At 45.8% G+C, this 17,424-nt stretch overlaps 8 non-coding genes across 8 annotated transcripts; 3 read left to right on the top strand and 5 right to left on the bottom strand.

Moving 5' to 3' along the window:
* The first annotated feature begins 2,896 nt into the window (after positions 1–2,896).
* Positions 2,897–2,970, top strand: trnan-guu (transfer RNA asparagine (anticodon GUU)). The gene has a single exon. It is a non-coding gene; the product is annotated as a tRNA-Asn (tRNA).
* A 164-nt stretch (positions 2,971–3,134) lies between these two features.
* On the bottom strand, positions 3,135–3,208 carry trnat-ugu (transfer RNA threonine (anticodon UGU)). The gene has a single exon. It is a non-coding gene; the product is annotated as a tRNA-Thr (tRNA).
* A 5,752-nt stretch (positions 3,209–8,960) lies between these two features.
* trnan-guu (transfer RNA asparagine (anticodon GUU)) lies at positions 8,961–9,034 on the top strand. Its single transcript has one exon. It is a non-coding gene; the product is annotated as a tRNA-Asn (tRNA).
* Positions 9,035–9,198: 164 nt separating this feature from the next.
* Positions 9,199–9,272, bottom strand: trnat-ugu (transfer RNA threonine (anticodon UGU)). The gene has a single exon. It is a non-coding gene; the product is annotated as a tRNA-Thr (tRNA).
* Positions 9,273–9,691: 419 nt separating this feature from the next.
* Positions 9,692–9,765, bottom strand: trnat-agu (transfer RNA threonine (anticodon AGU)). The gene has a single exon. It is a non-coding gene; the product is annotated as a tRNA-Thr (tRNA).
* A 6,472-nt stretch (positions 9,766–16,237) lies between these two features.
* Positions 16,238–16,311, top strand: trnan-guu (transfer RNA asparagine (anticodon GUU)). Its single transcript has one exon. It is a non-coding gene; the product is annotated as a tRNA-Asn (tRNA).
* Positions 16,312–16,475: 164 nt separating this feature from the next.
* Positions 16,476–16,549, bottom strand: trnat-ugu (transfer RNA threonine (anticodon UGU)). Its single transcript has one exon. It is a non-coding gene; the product is annotated as a tRNA-Thr (tRNA).
* Positions 16,550–17,003: 454 nt separating this feature from the next.
* On the bottom strand, positions 17,004–17,077 carry trnat-agu (transfer RNA threonine (anticodon AGU)). Its single transcript has one exon. It is a non-coding gene; the product is annotated as a tRNA-Thr (tRNA).
* Positions 17,078–17,424: the final 347 nt, after the last annotated feature.

Genomic DNA, 17,424 nt, shown 5'->3' with positions numbered 1-17,424 from the left:
TCCATCCATCCATCTATCTATCTATCTATCAATGACTCTTGATATCTAACTCTCTTGCTTGCTATCGCTCCCCCAATGGTCAGTAGCATAGTAGCATAACAGCAGATCACGGACCACTGTCTCTCAGATGCTTGCCTTGCCGTCCATCCATCCATCTGTCTATCTATCTATCTATGAGTCTTGATATCTAACTCTCTTACTTGCTTTCGCTCACCCAATGGTCAGTAGCATAGTAGCATAACAGCAGATCACGGACCACTGTCAATCAGGTGCTTGCCTTGCCGTCCATCCATCCATCCATCTATCTATCTATGACTCTTGTTATCTAACTCTCTTGCTTGCTATCGCTCCCCCAATGGTCAGTAGCATAGTAGCATAACAGCAGATCATGGACCACTGTCAATCAGATGCTTGCCTTGCCGTCCATCCATCCATCTATCTATCTATCTATCAATGACTTCTGATATCTAACTCTCTTGCTTGCTATCGCTCCCCCAATGGTCAGTAGCATAGTAGCATAACAGCAGATCACGGACCACTGTCAATCAGATGCTTGCCTTGCCGTCCATCCATCCATCTATCTATCTATCTATCAATGACTCTTGATATCTAACTCTCTTGCTTGCTATCGCTCCCCCAATGGTCAGTAGCATAGTAGCATAACAGCAGATCACGGACCACTGTCAATCGGATGCTTGCCTTGCCGTCCATCCATCCATCCATCTATCTATCTATCTATCAATGACTCTCGATATCTAACTCTCTTGCTTGCTATCGCTCCCCCAATGGTCAGTAGCATAGTAGCATAACAGCAGATCACGGACCACTGTCAATCAGATGCTTGCCTTGCCGTCCATCCATCCATCCATCTATCTATCTATCTATCAATGACTCTCGATATCTAACTCTCTTGCTTGCTATCGCTCCCCCAATGGTCAGTAGCATAGTAGCATAACAGGAGATCACGGACCACTGTCAATCAGATGCTTGCCTTGCCGTCCATCCATCCATCTATCTATCTATCTATCTATGACTCTTGATATCTAACTCTCTTGCTTGCTATCGCTCCCCCAATGGTCAGTAGCATTGTAGCATAACAGCAGATCACGGACCACTGTCAATCAGATGCTTGCCTTGCCGTCCATCCATCCATCTATCTATCTATCTATCTATGACTCTCGATATCTAACTCTCTTACTTGCTATCGCTCCCCCAATGGTCAGTAGCATAGTAGCATAACAGCAGATCACGGACCACTGTCAATCAGGTGCTTGCCTTGCCGTCCATCCATCCATCTGTCTATCTATCTATCTATGACTCTTGACATCTAACTCTCTTGCTTGCTATCGCTCCCCCAATGGTCAGAAGCAAAGTAGCATAACAGCAGATCACGGACCACTGTCAATCAGATGCTTGCCTTGCCGTCCATCCATCCATCCATCTATCTATCTATCTATCAATGACTCTCGATATCTAACTCTCTTGCTTGCTATCGCTCCCCCAATGGTCAGTAGCATAGTAGCATAACAGCAGATCACGGACCACTGTCAATCAGATGCTTGCCTTGCCGTCCATCCATCCATCTATCTATCTATCTATCTATGACTCTTGATATCTAACTCTCTTGCTTGCTATCGCTCCCCCAATGGTCAGTAGCATAGTAGCATAACAGCAGATCATTGACCACTGTCAATCAGATGCTTGCCTTTCCGTCCATCCATCCATCCATCTATCTATCTATCTATCAATGACTCTCGATATCTAACTCTCTTGCTTGCTATCGCTCCCCCAATGGTCAGTAGCATAGTAGCATAACAGCAGATCACGGACCACTGTCAATCAGATGCTTGCCTTGCCGTCCATCCATCCATCTATCTATCCATCTATCTATGACTCTCGATATCTAACTCTCTTACTTGCTATCGCTCCCCCAATGGTCAGTAGCATAGTAGCATAACAGCAGATCACGGACCACTGTCAATCAGATGCTTGCCTTGCCGTCCATCCATCCATCCATCTATCTATCTATGACTCTTGTTATCTAACTCTCTTGCTTGCTATCGCTCCCCCAATGGTCAGTAGCATAGTAGCATAACAGCAGATCATGGACCACTGTCAATCAGATGCTTGCCTTGCCGTCCATCCATCCATCCATCTATCTATCTATCTATCAATGACTCTCGATATCTAACTCTCTTACTTGCTATCGCTCCCCCAATGGTCAGTAGCATAGTAGCATAACAGCAGATCACGGACCACTGTCAATCAGATGCTTGCCTTGCCGTCCATCCATCCATCTATCTATCTATCTATCTATGACTCTTGATATCTAACTCTCTTGCTTGCTATCGCTCCCCCAATGGTCAGTAGCATAGTAGCATAACAGCAGATCATGGACCACTGTCAATCAGATGCTTGCCTTGCCGTCCATCCATCCATCCATCTATCTATCTATCCATCAATGACTCTTGATATCTAACTCTCTTGCTTGCTATCGCTCCCCCAATGGTCAGTAGCATTGTAGCATAACAGCAGATCACGGACCACTGTCAATCAGATGCTTGCCTTGCCGTCCATCCATCCATCTATCTATCTATCTATCTATGACTCTTGATATCTAACACTCTTACTTGCTTTCGCTCACCCAATGGTCAGTAGCATAGTAGCATAACAGCAGATCACGGACCACTGTCAATCAGATGCTTGCCTTGCCGTCCATCCATCCATCTATCTATCTATCTATCTATGACTCTCGATATCTAACTCTCTTGCTTGCTATCGCTCCCCCAATGATCACGTATGTTGCATTCAACGACAAAGAAAATCGTGTGCTGGAAATGATTTTTGGCAACTGTGAAGGAACTGCACGACTGCAGCAACCAAAACACCTCTGTCTGTCTCTGTGGCGCAATCGGTCAGCGCGTTTGGCTGTTAACCAAAAGGATGGTGGTTCGAATCCACCCAGGGACGGCCCACTTTTCCCCCCGCCCCTTGTTATTGTTTCTACTTCTGGCGGACAGCTTGCCAGACTGTGGCTACAGTAACCTTAAGCTGCTTGCTGTGGACGGCCATCTTGCAAAAATGTATTGAGCGTTTAGAAACTTCCTTTCCATTGCCTAGGCCAACATAAACCAAGGCACTGCTGGGAGTCGAACCCAGGGTTTCCTGTTTACAAGACAGGCGCTTTGACCAACTAAGCCACGGTGCCAGGACTCTCCCATTCCCCAGTGCCTACACTCAGGCGTAAGGCAAAAAACAAAACAAAACAAAACAAAACAAAACAAAACAAAACAAAACAAAACAAAACAAAACAAAACAAAACAAAACAAAACAAAACAAAACAAAACAAAACAAAACAAAATCTGGATGCAGACTGCAACAAAGGAAGCACACAGAGGTGAAAACGTAAGGTTGACGGGAGCAACAAGCTCCCTGTTGCAACTGTCCAGGGGCGGCAACGGGAATTGGACGTTGGCCGTAGCGCGTGTCCTTTGGGTTCTGGTTCTTCTTTACAAACCGGCGTCTGTCCAGTTGGCTTTCCGGTTCATTACGTCCTCTGATGGCTTTACGATAAGCCTATCTTGCTAAAACTGATGGTCGACAAAGCAGAAGCACAAGCTTCGCAAGGAGCACAGAAAGCCCGTCTAAGGCACCGCTGGGATTTACTACTGTTTACTAGACAGGCGCTTTAACCAACTAAGCCACGGCGCCAAATCTGCCTGTGCTGCTGCTGATAGTAGAATAACAGCAGATCACGGACCGCTGTCAATCAGGTTCTTGCCTTGCCGTCCATCCATCCATCCATCTATCTATGACTCTCAATATCTAACTCTCTTGCTTGCTATCGCTCCCCCAATGGTCAGTAGCATAGTAGCATAACAGCAGATCACGGACCACTGTCAATCAGGTGCTTGCCTTGCCGTCCATCCATCCATCTGTCTATCTATCTATCTATGACTCTTGACATCTAACTCTCTTGCTTGCTATCGCTCCCCCAATGGTCAGAAGCAAAGTAGCATAACAGCAGATCACGGACCACTGTCAATCAGATGCTTGCCTTGCCGTCCATCCATCCATCCATCTATCTATCTATCTATCAATGACTCTCGATATCTAACTCTCTTGCTTGCTATCGCTCCCCCAATGGTCAGTAGCATAGTAGCATAACAGCAGATCACGGACCACTGTCAATCAGATGCTTGCCTTGCCGTCCATCCATCCATCTATCTATCTATCTATCTATGACTCTTGATATCTAACTCTCTTGCTTGCTATCGCTCCCCCAATGGTCAGTAGCATAGTAGCATAACAGCAGATCACGGACCACTGTCAATCAGATGCTTGCCTTTCCGTCCATCCATCCATCCATCTATCTATCTATCTATCTATGAGTCTTGATATCTAACTCTCTTACTTGCTTTCGCACACCCAATGGTCAGTAGCATAGTAGCATAACAGCAGATCACGGACCACTGTCAATCAGGTGCTTGCCTTGCCGTCCATCCATCCATCTGTCTATCTATCTATCTATGACTCTTGACATCTAACTCTCTTGCTTGCTATCGCTCCCCCAATGGTCAGAAGCAAAGTAGCATAACAGCAGATCACGGACCACTGTCAATCAGATGCTTGCCTTGCCGTCCATCCATCCATCCATCTATCTATCTATCTATCAATGACTCTCGATATCTAACTCTCTTGCTTGCTATCGCTCCCCCAATGGTCAGTAGCATAGTAGCATAACAGGAGATCACGGACCACTGTCAATCAGATGCTTGCCTTGCCGTCCATCCATCCATCTATCTATCTATCTATCTATGACTCTTGATATCTAACTCTCTTGCTTGCTATCGCTCCCCCAATGGTCAGTAGCATTGTAGCATAACAGCAGATCACGGACCACTGTCAATCAGATGCTTGCCTTGCCGTCCATCCATCCATCTATCTATCTATCTATCTATGACTCTCGATATCTAACTCTCTTACTTGCTATCGCTCCCCCAATGGTCAGTAGCATAGTAGCATAACAGCAGATCACGGACCACTGTCAATCAGATGCTTGCCTTGCCGTCCATCCATCCATCCATCTATCTATCTATGACTCTTGTTATCTAACTCTCTTGCTTGCTATCGCTCCCCCAATGGTCAGTAGCATAGTAGCATAACAGCAGATCATGGACCACTGTCAATCAGATGCTTGCCTTGCCGTCCATCCATCCATCTATCTATCTATCTATCAATGACTCTTGATATCTAACTCTCTTGCTTGCTATCGCTCCCCCAATGGTCAGTAGCATAGTAGCATAACAGCAGATCACGGACCACTGTCAATCAGATGCTTGCCTTTTCGTCCATCCATCCATCTATCTATCTATCTATCAATGACTCTTGATATCTAACTCTCTTGCTTGCTATCGCTCCCCCAATGGTCAGTAGCATAGTAGCATAACAGCAGATCACGGACCACTGTCAATCAGATGCTTGCCTTGCCGTCCATCCATCCATCCATCTATCTATCTATCTATCAATGACTCTCGATATCTAACTCTCTTGCTTGCTATCGCTCCCCCAATGGTCAGTAGCATAGTAGCATAACAACAGATCACGGACCACTGTCAATCAGATGCTTGCCTTGCCGTCCATCCATCCATCTATCTATCTATCTATCTATGACTCTTGATATCTAACTCTCTTGCTTGCTATCGCTCCCCCAATGGTCAGTAGCATAGTAGCATAACAGCAGATCACGGACCACTGTCACTCAGATGCTTGCCTTGCCGTCCATCCATCCATCTATCTATCTATCTATCTATGAGTCTTGATATCTAACTCTCTTACTTGCTTTCGCACACCCAATGGTCAGTAGCATAGTAGCATAACAGCAGATCACGGACCACTGTCAATCAGGTGCTTGCCTTGCCGTCCATCCATCCATCTGTCTATCTATCTATCTATGACTCTTGACATCCAACTCTCTTGCTTGCTATCGCTCCCCCAATGGTCAGAAGCAAAGTAGCATAACAGCAGATCACGGACCACTGTCAATCAGATGCTTGCCTTGCCGTCCATCCATCCATCCATCTATCTATCTATCTATCAATGACTCTCGATATCTAACTCTCTTGCTTGCTATCGCTCCCCCAATGGTCAGTAGCATAGTAGCATAACAGCAGATCACGGACCACTGTCAATCAGATGCTTGCCTTGCCGTCCATCCATCCATCTATCTATCTATCTATCTATGACTCTTGATATCTAACTCTCTTGCTTGCTATCGCTCCCCCAATGGTCAGTAGCATAGTAGCATAACAGCAGATCACGGACCACTGTCAATCAGATGCTTGCCTTGCCGTCCATCCATCCATCCATCTATCTATCTATCTATCAATGACTCTCGATATCTAACTCTCTTGCTTGCTATCGCTCCCCCAATGGTCAGTAGCATAGTAGCATAACAGCAGATCACGGACCACTGTCAATCAGATGCTTGCCTTGCCGTCCATCCATCCATCTATCTATCTATCTATCTATGACTCTTGATATCTAACTCTCTTGCTTGCTATCGCTCCCCCAATGGTCAGTAGCATAGTAGCATAACAGCAGATCACGGACCACTGTCAATCAGATGCTTGCCTTGCCGTCCATCCATCCATCTATCTATCTATCTATCAATGACTCTTGATATCTAACTCTCTTGCTTGCTATCGCTCCCCCAATGGTCAGTAGCATAGTAGCATAACAGCAGATCACGGACCACTGTCAATCAGATGCTTGCCTTGCCGTCCATCCATCCATCTGTCTATCTATCTATCTATGAGTCTTGATATCTAACTCTCTTACTTGCTTTCGCTCACCCAATGGTCAGTAGCATAGTAGCATAACAGCAGATCACGGACCACTGTCAATCAGGTGCTTGCCTTGCCGTCCATCCATCCATCCATCTATCTATCTATGACTCTTGTTATCTAACACTCTAGCTTGCTATAGCTCCCCCAATGGTCAGTAGCATAGTAGCATAACAGCAGATCATGGACCACTGTCAATCAGATGCTTGCCTTGCCGTCCATCCATCCATCTATCTATCTATCTATCAATGACTCTTGATATCTAACTCTCTTGCTTGCTATCGCTCCCCCAATGGTCAGTAGCATTGTAGCATAACAGCAGATCACGGACCACTGTCAATCAGATGCTTGCCTTGCCGTCCATCCATCCATCTATCTATCTATCTATCTATGACTCTCGATATCTAACTCTCTTACTTGCTATCGCTCCCCCAATGGTCAGTAGCATAGTAGCATAACAGCAGATCACGGACCACTGTCAATCAGGTGCTTGCCTTGCCGTCCATCCATCCATCTGTCTATCTATCTATCTATGACTCTTGACATCTAACTCTCTTGCTTGCTATCGCTCCCCCAATGGTCAGAAGCAAAGTAGCATAACAGCAGATCACGGACCACTGTCAATCAGATGCTTGCCTTGCCGTCCATCCATCCATCCATCTATCTATCTATCTATCAATGACTCTCGATATCTAACTCTCTTGCTTGCTATCGCTCCCCCAATGGTCAGTAGCATAGTAGCATAACAGCAGATCACGGACCACTGTCAATCAGATGCTTGCCTTGCCGTCCATCCATCCATCTATCTATCTATCTATCTATGACTCTTGATATCTAACTCTCTTGCTTGCTATCGCTCCCCCAATGGTCAGTAGCATAGTAGCATAACAGCAGATCATTGACCACTGTCAATCAGATGCTTGCCTTTCCGTCCATCCATCCATCCATCTATCTATCTATCTATCAATGACTCTCGATATCTAACTCTCTTGCTTGCTATCGCTCCCCCAATGGTCAGTAGCATAGTAGCATAACAGCAGATCACGGACCACTGTCAATCAGATGCTTGCCTTGCCGTCCATCCATCCATCTATCTATCCATCTATCTATGACTCTCGATATCTAACTCTCTTACTTGCTATCGCTCCCCCAATGGTCAGTAGCATAGTAGCATAACAGCAGATCACGGACCACTGTCAATCAGATGCTTGCCTTGCCGTCCATCCATCCATCCATCTATCTATCTATGACTCTTGTTATCTAACTCTCTTGCTTGCTATCGCTCCCCCAATGGTCAGTAGCATAGTAGCATAACAGCAGATCATGGACCACTGTCAATCAGATGCTTGCCTTGCCGTCCATCCATCCATCCATCTATCTATCTATCTATCAATGACTCTCGATATCTAACTCTCTTACTTGCTATCGCTCCCCCAATGGTCAGTAGCATAGTAGCATAACAGCAGATCACGGACCACTGTCAATCAGATGCTTGCCTTGCCGTCCATCCATCCATCTATCTATCTATCTATCTATGACTCTTGATATCTAACTCTCTTGCTTGCTATCGCTCCCCCAATGGTCAGTAGCATAGTAGCATAACAGCAGATCATGGACCACTGTCAATCAGATGCTTGCCTTGCCGTCCATCCATCCATCCATCTATCTATCTATCTATCAATGACTCTTGATATCTAACTCTCTTGCTTGCTATCGCTCCCCCAATGGTCAGTAGCATTGTAGCATAACAGCAGATCACGGACCACTGTCAATCAGATGCTTGCCTTGCCGTCCATCCATCCATCTATCTATCTATCTATCTATGACTCTTGATATCTAACACTCTTACTTGCTTTCGCTCACCCAATGGTCAGTAGCATAGTAGCATAACAGCAGATCACGGACCACTGTCAATCAGATGCTTGCCTTGCCGTCCATCCATCCATCTATCTATCTATCTATCTATGACTCTCGATATCTAACTCTCTTGCTTGCTATCGCTCCCCCAATGGTCACGTATGTTGCATTCAACGACAAAGAAAATCGTGTGCTGGAAATGATTTTTGGCAACTGTGAAGGAACTGCACGACTGCAGCAACCAAAACACCTCTGTCTGTCTCTGTGGCGCAATCGGTCAGCGCGTTTGGCTGTTAACCAAAAGGATGGTGGTTCGAATCCACCCAGGGACGGCCCACTTTTCCCCCCGCCCCTTGTTATTGTTTCTACTTCTGGCGGACAGCTTGCCAGACTGTGGCTACAGTAACCTTAAGCTGCTTGCTGTGGACGGCCATCTTGCAAAAATGTATTGAGCGTTTAGAAACTTCCTTTCCATTGCCTAGGCCAACATAAACCAAGGCACTGCTGGGAGTCGAACCCAGGGTTTCCTGTTTACAAGACAGGCGCTTTGACCAACTAAGCCACGGTGCCAGGACTCTCCCATTCCCCAGTGCCTACACTCAGGCGTAAGGCAAAAAACAAAACAAAACAAAACAAAACAAAACAAAACAAAACAAAACAAAACAAAACAAAACAAAACAAAACAAAACAAAACAAAACAAAATCTGGATGCAGACTGCAACAAAGGAAGCACACAGAGGTGAAAACGTAAGGTTGACGGGAGCAACAAGCTCCCTGTTGCAACTGTCCAGGGGCGGCAACGGGAATTGGACGTTGGCCGTAGCGCGTGTCCTTTGGGTTCTGGTTCTTCTTTACAAACCGGCGTCTGTCCAGTTGGCTTTCCGGTTCATTACGTCCTCTGATGGCTTTACGATAAGCCTATCTTGCTAAAACTGATGGTCGACAAAGCAGAAGCACAAGCTTCGCAAGGAGCACAGAAAGCCCGTCTAAGGCACCGCTGGGATTTGAACCCAGGACCTCCTGTTTACTAGACAGGCGCTTTAACCAACTAAGCCACGGCGCCAAATCTGCCTGTGCTGCTGCTGATAGTAGAATAACAGCAGATCACGGACCGCTGTCAATCAGGTTCTTGCCTTGCCGTCCATCCATCCATCCATCTATCTATGACTCTCAATATCTAACTCTCTTGCTTGCTATCGCTCCCCCAATGGTCAGTAGCATAGTAGCATAACAGCAGATCACGGACCACTGTCAATCAGGTGCTTGCCTTGCCGTCCATGCATCCATCTGTCTATCTATCTATCTATGACTCTTGACATCTAACTCTCTTGCTTGCTATCGCTCCCCCAATGGTCAGAAGCAAAGTAGCATAACAGCAGATCACGGACCACTGTCAATCAGATGCTTGCCTTGCCGTCCATCCATCCATCCATCTATCTATCTATCTATCAATGACTCTCGATATCTAACTCTCTTGCTTGCTATCGCTCCCCCAATGGTCAGTAGCATAGTAGCATAACAGCAGATCACGGACCACTGTCAATCAGATGCTTGCCTTGCCGTCCATCCATCCATCTATCTATCTATCTATCTATGACTCTTGATATCTAACTCTCTTGCTTGCTATCGCTCCCCCAATGGTCAGTAGCATAGTAGCATAACAGCAGATCACGGACCACTGTCAATCAGATGCTTGCCTTTCCGTCCATCCATCCATCCATCTATCTATCTATCTATCTATGAGTCTTGATATCTAACTCTCTTACTTGCTTTCGCTCACCCAATGGTCAGTAGCATAGTAGCATAACAGCAGATCACGGACCACTGTCAATCAGGTGCTTGCCTTGCCGTCCATCCATCCATCTGTCTATCTATCTATCTATGACTCTTGACATCTAACTCTCTTGCTTGCTATCGCTCCCCCAATGGTCAGAAGCAAAGTAGCATAACAGCAGATCACAGACCACTGTCAATCAGATGCTTGCCTTGCCGTCCATCCATCCATCCATCTATCTATCTATCTATCAATGACTCTCGATATCTAACTCTCTTGCTTGCTATCGCTCCCCCAATGGTCAGTAGCATAGTAGCATAACAGGAGATCACGGACCACTGTCAATCAGATGCTTGCCTTGCCGTCCATCCATCCATCTATCTATCTATCTATCTATGACTCTTGATATCTAACTCTCTTGCTTGCTATCGCTCCCCCAATGGTCAGTAGCATTGTAGCATAACAGCAGATCACGGACCACTGTCAATCAGATGCTTGCCTTGCCGTCCATCCATCCATCTATCTATCTATCTATCTATGACTCTCGATATCTAACTCTCTTACTTGCTATCGCTCCCCCAATGGTCAGTAGCATAGTAGCATAACAGCAGATCACGGACCACTGTCAATCAGATGCTTGCCTTGCCGTCCATCCATCCATCCATCTATCTATCTATGACTCTTGTTATCTAACTCTCTTGCTTGCTATCGCTCCCCCAATGGTCAGTAGCATAGTAGCATAACAGCAGATCATGGACCACTGTCAATCAGATGCTTGCCTTGCCGTCCATCCATCCATCTATCTATCTATCTATCAATGACTCTTGATATCTAACTCTCTTGCTTGCTATCGCTCCCCCAATGGTCAGTAGCATAGTAGCATAACAGCAGATCACGGACCACTGTCAATCAGATGCTTGCCTTTTCGTCCATCCATCCATCTATCTATCTATCTATCTATCAATGACTCTTGATATCTAACTCTCTTGCTTGCTATCGCTCCCCCAATGGTCAGTAGCATAGTAGCATAACAGCAGATCACGGACCACTGTCAATCAGATGCTTGCCTTGCCGTCCATCCATCCATCCATCTATCAATCTATCTATCAATGACTCTCGATATCTAACTCTCTTGCTTGCTATCGCTCCCCCAATGGTCAGTAGCATAGTAGCATAACAGCAGATCACGGACCACTGTCAATCAGATGCTTGCCTTGCCGTCCATCCATCCATCTATCTATCTATCTATCTATGACTCTTGATATCTAACTCTCTTGCTTGCTATCGCTCCCCCAATGGTCAGTAGCATAGTAGCATAACAGCAGATCACGGACCACTGTCACTCAGATGCTTGCCTTGCCGTCCATCCATCCATCTATCTATCTATCTATCTATGAGTCTTGATATCTAACTCTCTTACTTGCTTTCGCACACCCAATGGTCAGTAGCATAGTAGCATAACAGCAGATCACGGACCACTGTCAATCAGGTGCTTGCCTTGCCGTCCATCCATCCATCTGTCTATCTATCTATCTATGACTCTGACATCCAACTCTCTTGCTTGCTATCGCTCCCCCAATGGTCAGAAGCAAAGTAGCATAACAGCAGATCACGGACCACTGTCAATCAGATGCTTGCCTTTCCGTCCATCCATCCATCCATCTATCTATCTATCTATCAATGACTCTCGATATCTAACTCTCTTGCTTGCTATCGCTCCCCCAATGGTCAGTAGCATAGTAGCATAACAGGAGATCACGGACCACTGTCAATCAGATGCTTGCCTTGCCGTCCATCCATCCATCTATCTATCTATCTAGCTAGCTATCTATCTATGACTCTCAATATCTAACTCTCTTGCTTGCTATCGCTCCCCCAATGGTCAGTAGCATAGTAGCATAACAGCAGATCACGGACCACTGTCAATCAGATGCTTGCCTTGCCGTCCATCCATCCATCCATCTATCTATCTATCTATCAATGACTCTCGATATCTAACTCTCTTGCTTGCTATCGCTCCCCCAATGGTCAGTAGCATAGTAGCATAACAGCAGATCACGGACCACTGTCAATCAGATGCTTGCCTTGCCGTCCATCCATCCATCCATCTATCTATCTATCTATCAATGACTCTCGATATCTAACTCTCTTGCTTGCTATCGCTCCCCCAATGGTCAGTAGCATAGTAGCATAACAGCAGATCACGGACCACTGTCAATCAGATGCTTGCCTTGCCGTCCATCCATCCATCTATCTATCTATCTATCTATGACTCTTGATATCTAACTCTCTTGCTTGCTATCGCTCCCCCAATGGTCAGTAGCATAGTAGCATAACAGCAGATCACGGACCACTGTCACTCAGATGCTTGCCTTGCCGTCCATCCATCCATCTATCTATCTATCTATCTATGAGTCTTGATATCTAACTCTCTTACTTGCTTTCGCTCACCCAATGGTCAGTAGCATAGTAGCATAACAGCAGATCACGGACCACTGTCAATCAGGTGCTTGCCTTGCCGTCCATCCATCCATCCATCTATCTATCTATCTATCAATGACTCTCGATATCTAACTCTCTTGCTTGCTATCGCTCCCCCAATGGTCAGTAGCATAGTAGCATAACAGGAGATCACGGACCACTGTCAATCAGATGCTTGCCTTGCCGTCCATCCATCCATCTATCTATCTATCTAGCTAGCTATCTATCTATGACTCTCAATATCTAACTCTCTTGCTTGCTATCGCTCCCCCAATGGTCAGTAGCATAGTAGCATAACAGCAGATCACGGACCACTGTCAATCAGATGCTTGCCTTGCCGTCCATCCATCCATCCATCTATCTATCTATCTATCAATGACTCTCGATATCTAACTCTCTTGCTTGCTATCGCTCCCCCAATGGTCAGTAGCATAGTAGCATAACAGCAGATCACGGACCACTGTCACTCAGATGCTTGCCTTGCCGTCCATCCATCCATCTATCTATCTATCTATCTATGAGTCTTGATATCTAACTCTCTTACTTGCTTTCGCACACCCAATGGTCAGTAGCATAGTAGCATAACAGCAGATCACGGACCACTGTCAATCAGGTGCTTGCCTTGCCGTCCATCCATCCATCTGTCTATCTATCTATCTATGACTCTTGACATCCAACTCTCTTGCTTGCTATCGCTCCCCCAATGGTCAGAAGCAAAGTAGCATAACAGCAGATCACGGACCACTGTCAATCAGATGCTTGCCTTTCCGTCCATCCATCCATCCATCTATCTATCTATCTATCAATGACTCTCGATATCTAACTCTCTTGCTTGCTATCGCTCCCCCAATGGTCAGTAGCATAGTAGCATAACAGGAGATCACGGACCACTGTCAATCAGATGCTTGCCTTGCCGTCCATCCATCCATCTATCTATCTATCTAGCTAGCTATCTATCTATGACTCTCAATATCTAACTCTCTTGCTTGCTATCGCTCCCCCAATGGTCAGTAGCATAGTAGCATAACAGCAGATCACGGACCACTGTCAATCAGATGCTTGCCTTGCCGTCCATCCATCCATCCATCTATCTATCTATCTATCAATGACTCTCGATATCTAACTCTCTTGCTTGCTATCGCTCCCCCAATGGTCAGTAGCATAGTAGCATTACAGCAGATCACGGACCACTGTCAATCAGATGCTTGCCTTGCCGTCCATCCATCCATCCATCTATCTATCTATCTATCAATGACTCTCGATATCTAACTCTCTTGCTTGCTATCGCTCCCCCAATGGTCAGTAGCATAGTAGCATAACAGCAGATCACGGACCACTGTCAATCAGATGCTTGCCTTGCCGTCCATCCATCCATCTATCTATCTATCTATCTATGACTCTTGATATCTAACTCTCTTGCTTGCTATAGCTCCCCCAATGGTCAGTAGCATAGTAGCATAACAGCAGATCACGGACCACTGTCACTCAGATGCTTGCCTTGCCGTCCATCCATCCATCTATCTATCTATCTATCTATGAGTCTTGATATCTAACTCTCTTACTTGCTTTCGCTCACCCAATGGTCAGTAGCATAGTAGCATAACAGCAGATCACGGACCACTGTCAATCAGGTGCTTGCCTTGCCGTCCATCCATCCATCCATCTATCTATCTATCTATCAATGACTCTCGATATCTAACTCTCTTGCTTGCTATCGCTCCCCCAATGGTCAGTAGCATAGTAGCATAACAGGAGATCACGGACCACTGTCAATCAGATGCTTGCCTTGCCGTCCATCCATCCATCTATCTATCTATCTAGCTAGCTATCTATCTATGACTCTCAATATCTAACTCTCTTGCTTGCTATCGCTCCCCCAATGGTCAGTAGCATAGTAGCATAACAGCAGATCACGGACCACTGTCAATCAGATGCTTGCCTTGCCGTCCATCCATCCATCCATCTATCTATCTATCTATCAATGACTCTCGATATCTAACTCTCTTGCTTGCTATCGCTCCCCCAATGGTCAGTAGCATAGTAGCATAACAGCAGATCACGGACCACTGTCAATCAGATGCTTGCCTTGCCGTCCATCCATCCATCCATCTATCTATCTATCTATCAATGACTCTCGATATCTAACTCTCTTGCTTGCTATCGCTCCCCCAATGGTCAGTAGCATAGTAGCATAACAGCAGATCACGGACCACTGTCAATCAGATGCTTGCCTTGCCGTCCATCCATCCATCTATCTATCTATCTATCTATGACTCTTGATATCTAACTCTCTTGCTTGCTATCGCTCCCCCAATGGTCAGTAGCATAGTAGCATAACAGCAGATCACGGACCACTGTCACTCAGATGCTTGCCTTGTCGTCCATCCATCCATCTATCTATCTATCTATCTATGAGTCTTGATATCTAACTCTCTTACTTGCTTTCGCTCACCCAATGGTCAGTAGCATAGTAGCATAACAGCAGATCACGGACCACTGTCAATCAGGTGCTTGCCTTGCCGTCCATCCATCCATCTGTCTATCTATCTATCTATCAATGACTCTCGATATCTAACTCTCTTACTTGCTATCGCTCCCCCAATGGTCAGTAGCATAGTAGCATAACAGCAGATCACGGACCACTGTCAATCAGATGCTTGCCTTGCCGTCCATCCATCCATCTATCTATCTATCTATCTATGACTCTTGATATCTAACTCTCTTGCTTGCTATCGCTCCCCCAATGGTCAGTAGCATAGTAGCATAACAGCAGATCATGGACCACTGTCAATCAGATGCTTGCCTTGCCGTCCATCCATCCATCCATCTATCTATCTATCTATCAATGACTCTTGATATCTAACTCTCTTGCTTGCTATCGCTCCCCCAATGGTCAGTAGCATTGTAGCATAACAGCAGATCACGGACCACTGTCAATCAGATGCTTGCCTTGCCGTCCATCCATCCATCTATCTATCTATCTATCTATGACTCTTGATATCTAACACTCTTACTTGCTTTCGCTCACCCAATGGTCAGTAGCATAGTAGCATAACAGCAGATCACGGACCACTGTCAATCAGATGCTTGCCTTGCCGTCCATCCATCCATCTATCTATCTATCTATCTATGACTCTCGATATCTAACTCTCTTGCTTGCTATCGCTCCCCCAATGGTCACGTATGTTGCATTCAACGACAAAGAAAATCGTGTGCTGGAAATGATTTTTGGCAACTGTGAAGGAACTGCACGACTGCAGCAACCAAAACACCTCTGTCTGTCTCTGTGGCGCAATCGGTCAGCGCGTTTGGCTGTTAACCAAAAGGATGGTGGTTCGAATCCACCCAGGGACGGCCCACTTTTCCCCCCGCCCCTTGTTATTGTTTCTACTTCTGGCGGACAGCTTGCCAGACTGTGGCTACAGTAACCTTAAGCTGCTTGCTGTGGACGGCCATCTTGCAAAAATGTATTGAGCGTTTAGAAACTTCCTTTCCATTGCCTAGGCCAACATAAACCAAGGCACTGCTGGGAGTCGAACCCAGGGTTTCCTGTTTACAAGACAGGCGCTTTGACCAACTAAGCCACGGTGCCAGGACTCTCCCATTCCCCAGTGCCTACACTCAGGCGTAAGGCAAAAAACAAAACAAAACAAAACAAAACAAAACAAAACAAAACAAAACAAAACAAAACAAAACAAAACAAAACAAAACAAAACAAAACAAAACAAAACAAAACAAAACAAAACAAAACAAAACAAAATCTGGATGCAGACTGCAACAAAGGAAGCACACAGAGGTGAAAACGTAAGGTTGACGGGAGCAACAAGCTCCCTGTTGCAACTGTCCAGGGGCGGCAACGGGAATTGGACGTTGGCCGTAGCGCGTGTCCTTTGGGTTCTGGTTCTTCTTTACAAACCGGCGTCTGTCCAGTTGGCTTTCCGGTTCATTACGTCCTCTGATGGCTTTACGATAAGCCTATCTTGCTAAAACTGATGGTCGACAAAGCAGAAGCACAAGCTTCGCAAGGAGCACAGAAAGCCCTTCTAAGGCACCGCTGGGATTTGAACCCAGGACCTCCTGTTTACTAGACAGGCGCTTTAACCAACTAAGCCACGGCGCCAAATCTGCCTGTGCTGCTGCTGATAGTAGAATAACAGCAGATCACGGACCGCTGTCAATCAGGTTCTTGCCTTGCCGTCCATCCATCCATCCATCTATCTATGACTCTCAATATCTAACTCTCTTGCTTGCTATCGCTCCCCCAATGGTCAGTAGCATAGTAGCATAACAGCAGATCACGGACCACTGTCAATCAGGTGCTTGCCTTGCCGTCCATCCATCCATCTGTCTATCTATCTATCTATGACTCTTGACATCTAACTCTCTTGCTTGCTATCGCTCCCCCAATGGTCAGAAGCAAAGTAGCATAACAGCAGATCACGGACCACTGTCAATCAGATGCTTGCC

Source organism: Amia ocellicauda, chromosome 2 (genome assembly GCF_036373705.1).
Source record: "Amia ocellicauda isolate fAmiCal2 chromosome 2, fAmiCal2.hap1, whole genome shotgun sequence".
Lineage (NCBI taxonomy): Eukaryota > Metazoa > Chordata > Actinopteri > Amiiformes > Amiidae > Amia > Amia ocellicauda.
Note: the sequence above shows the minus strand (reverse complement) of the source record. Positions and strands in the feature narration are given on the sequence as shown.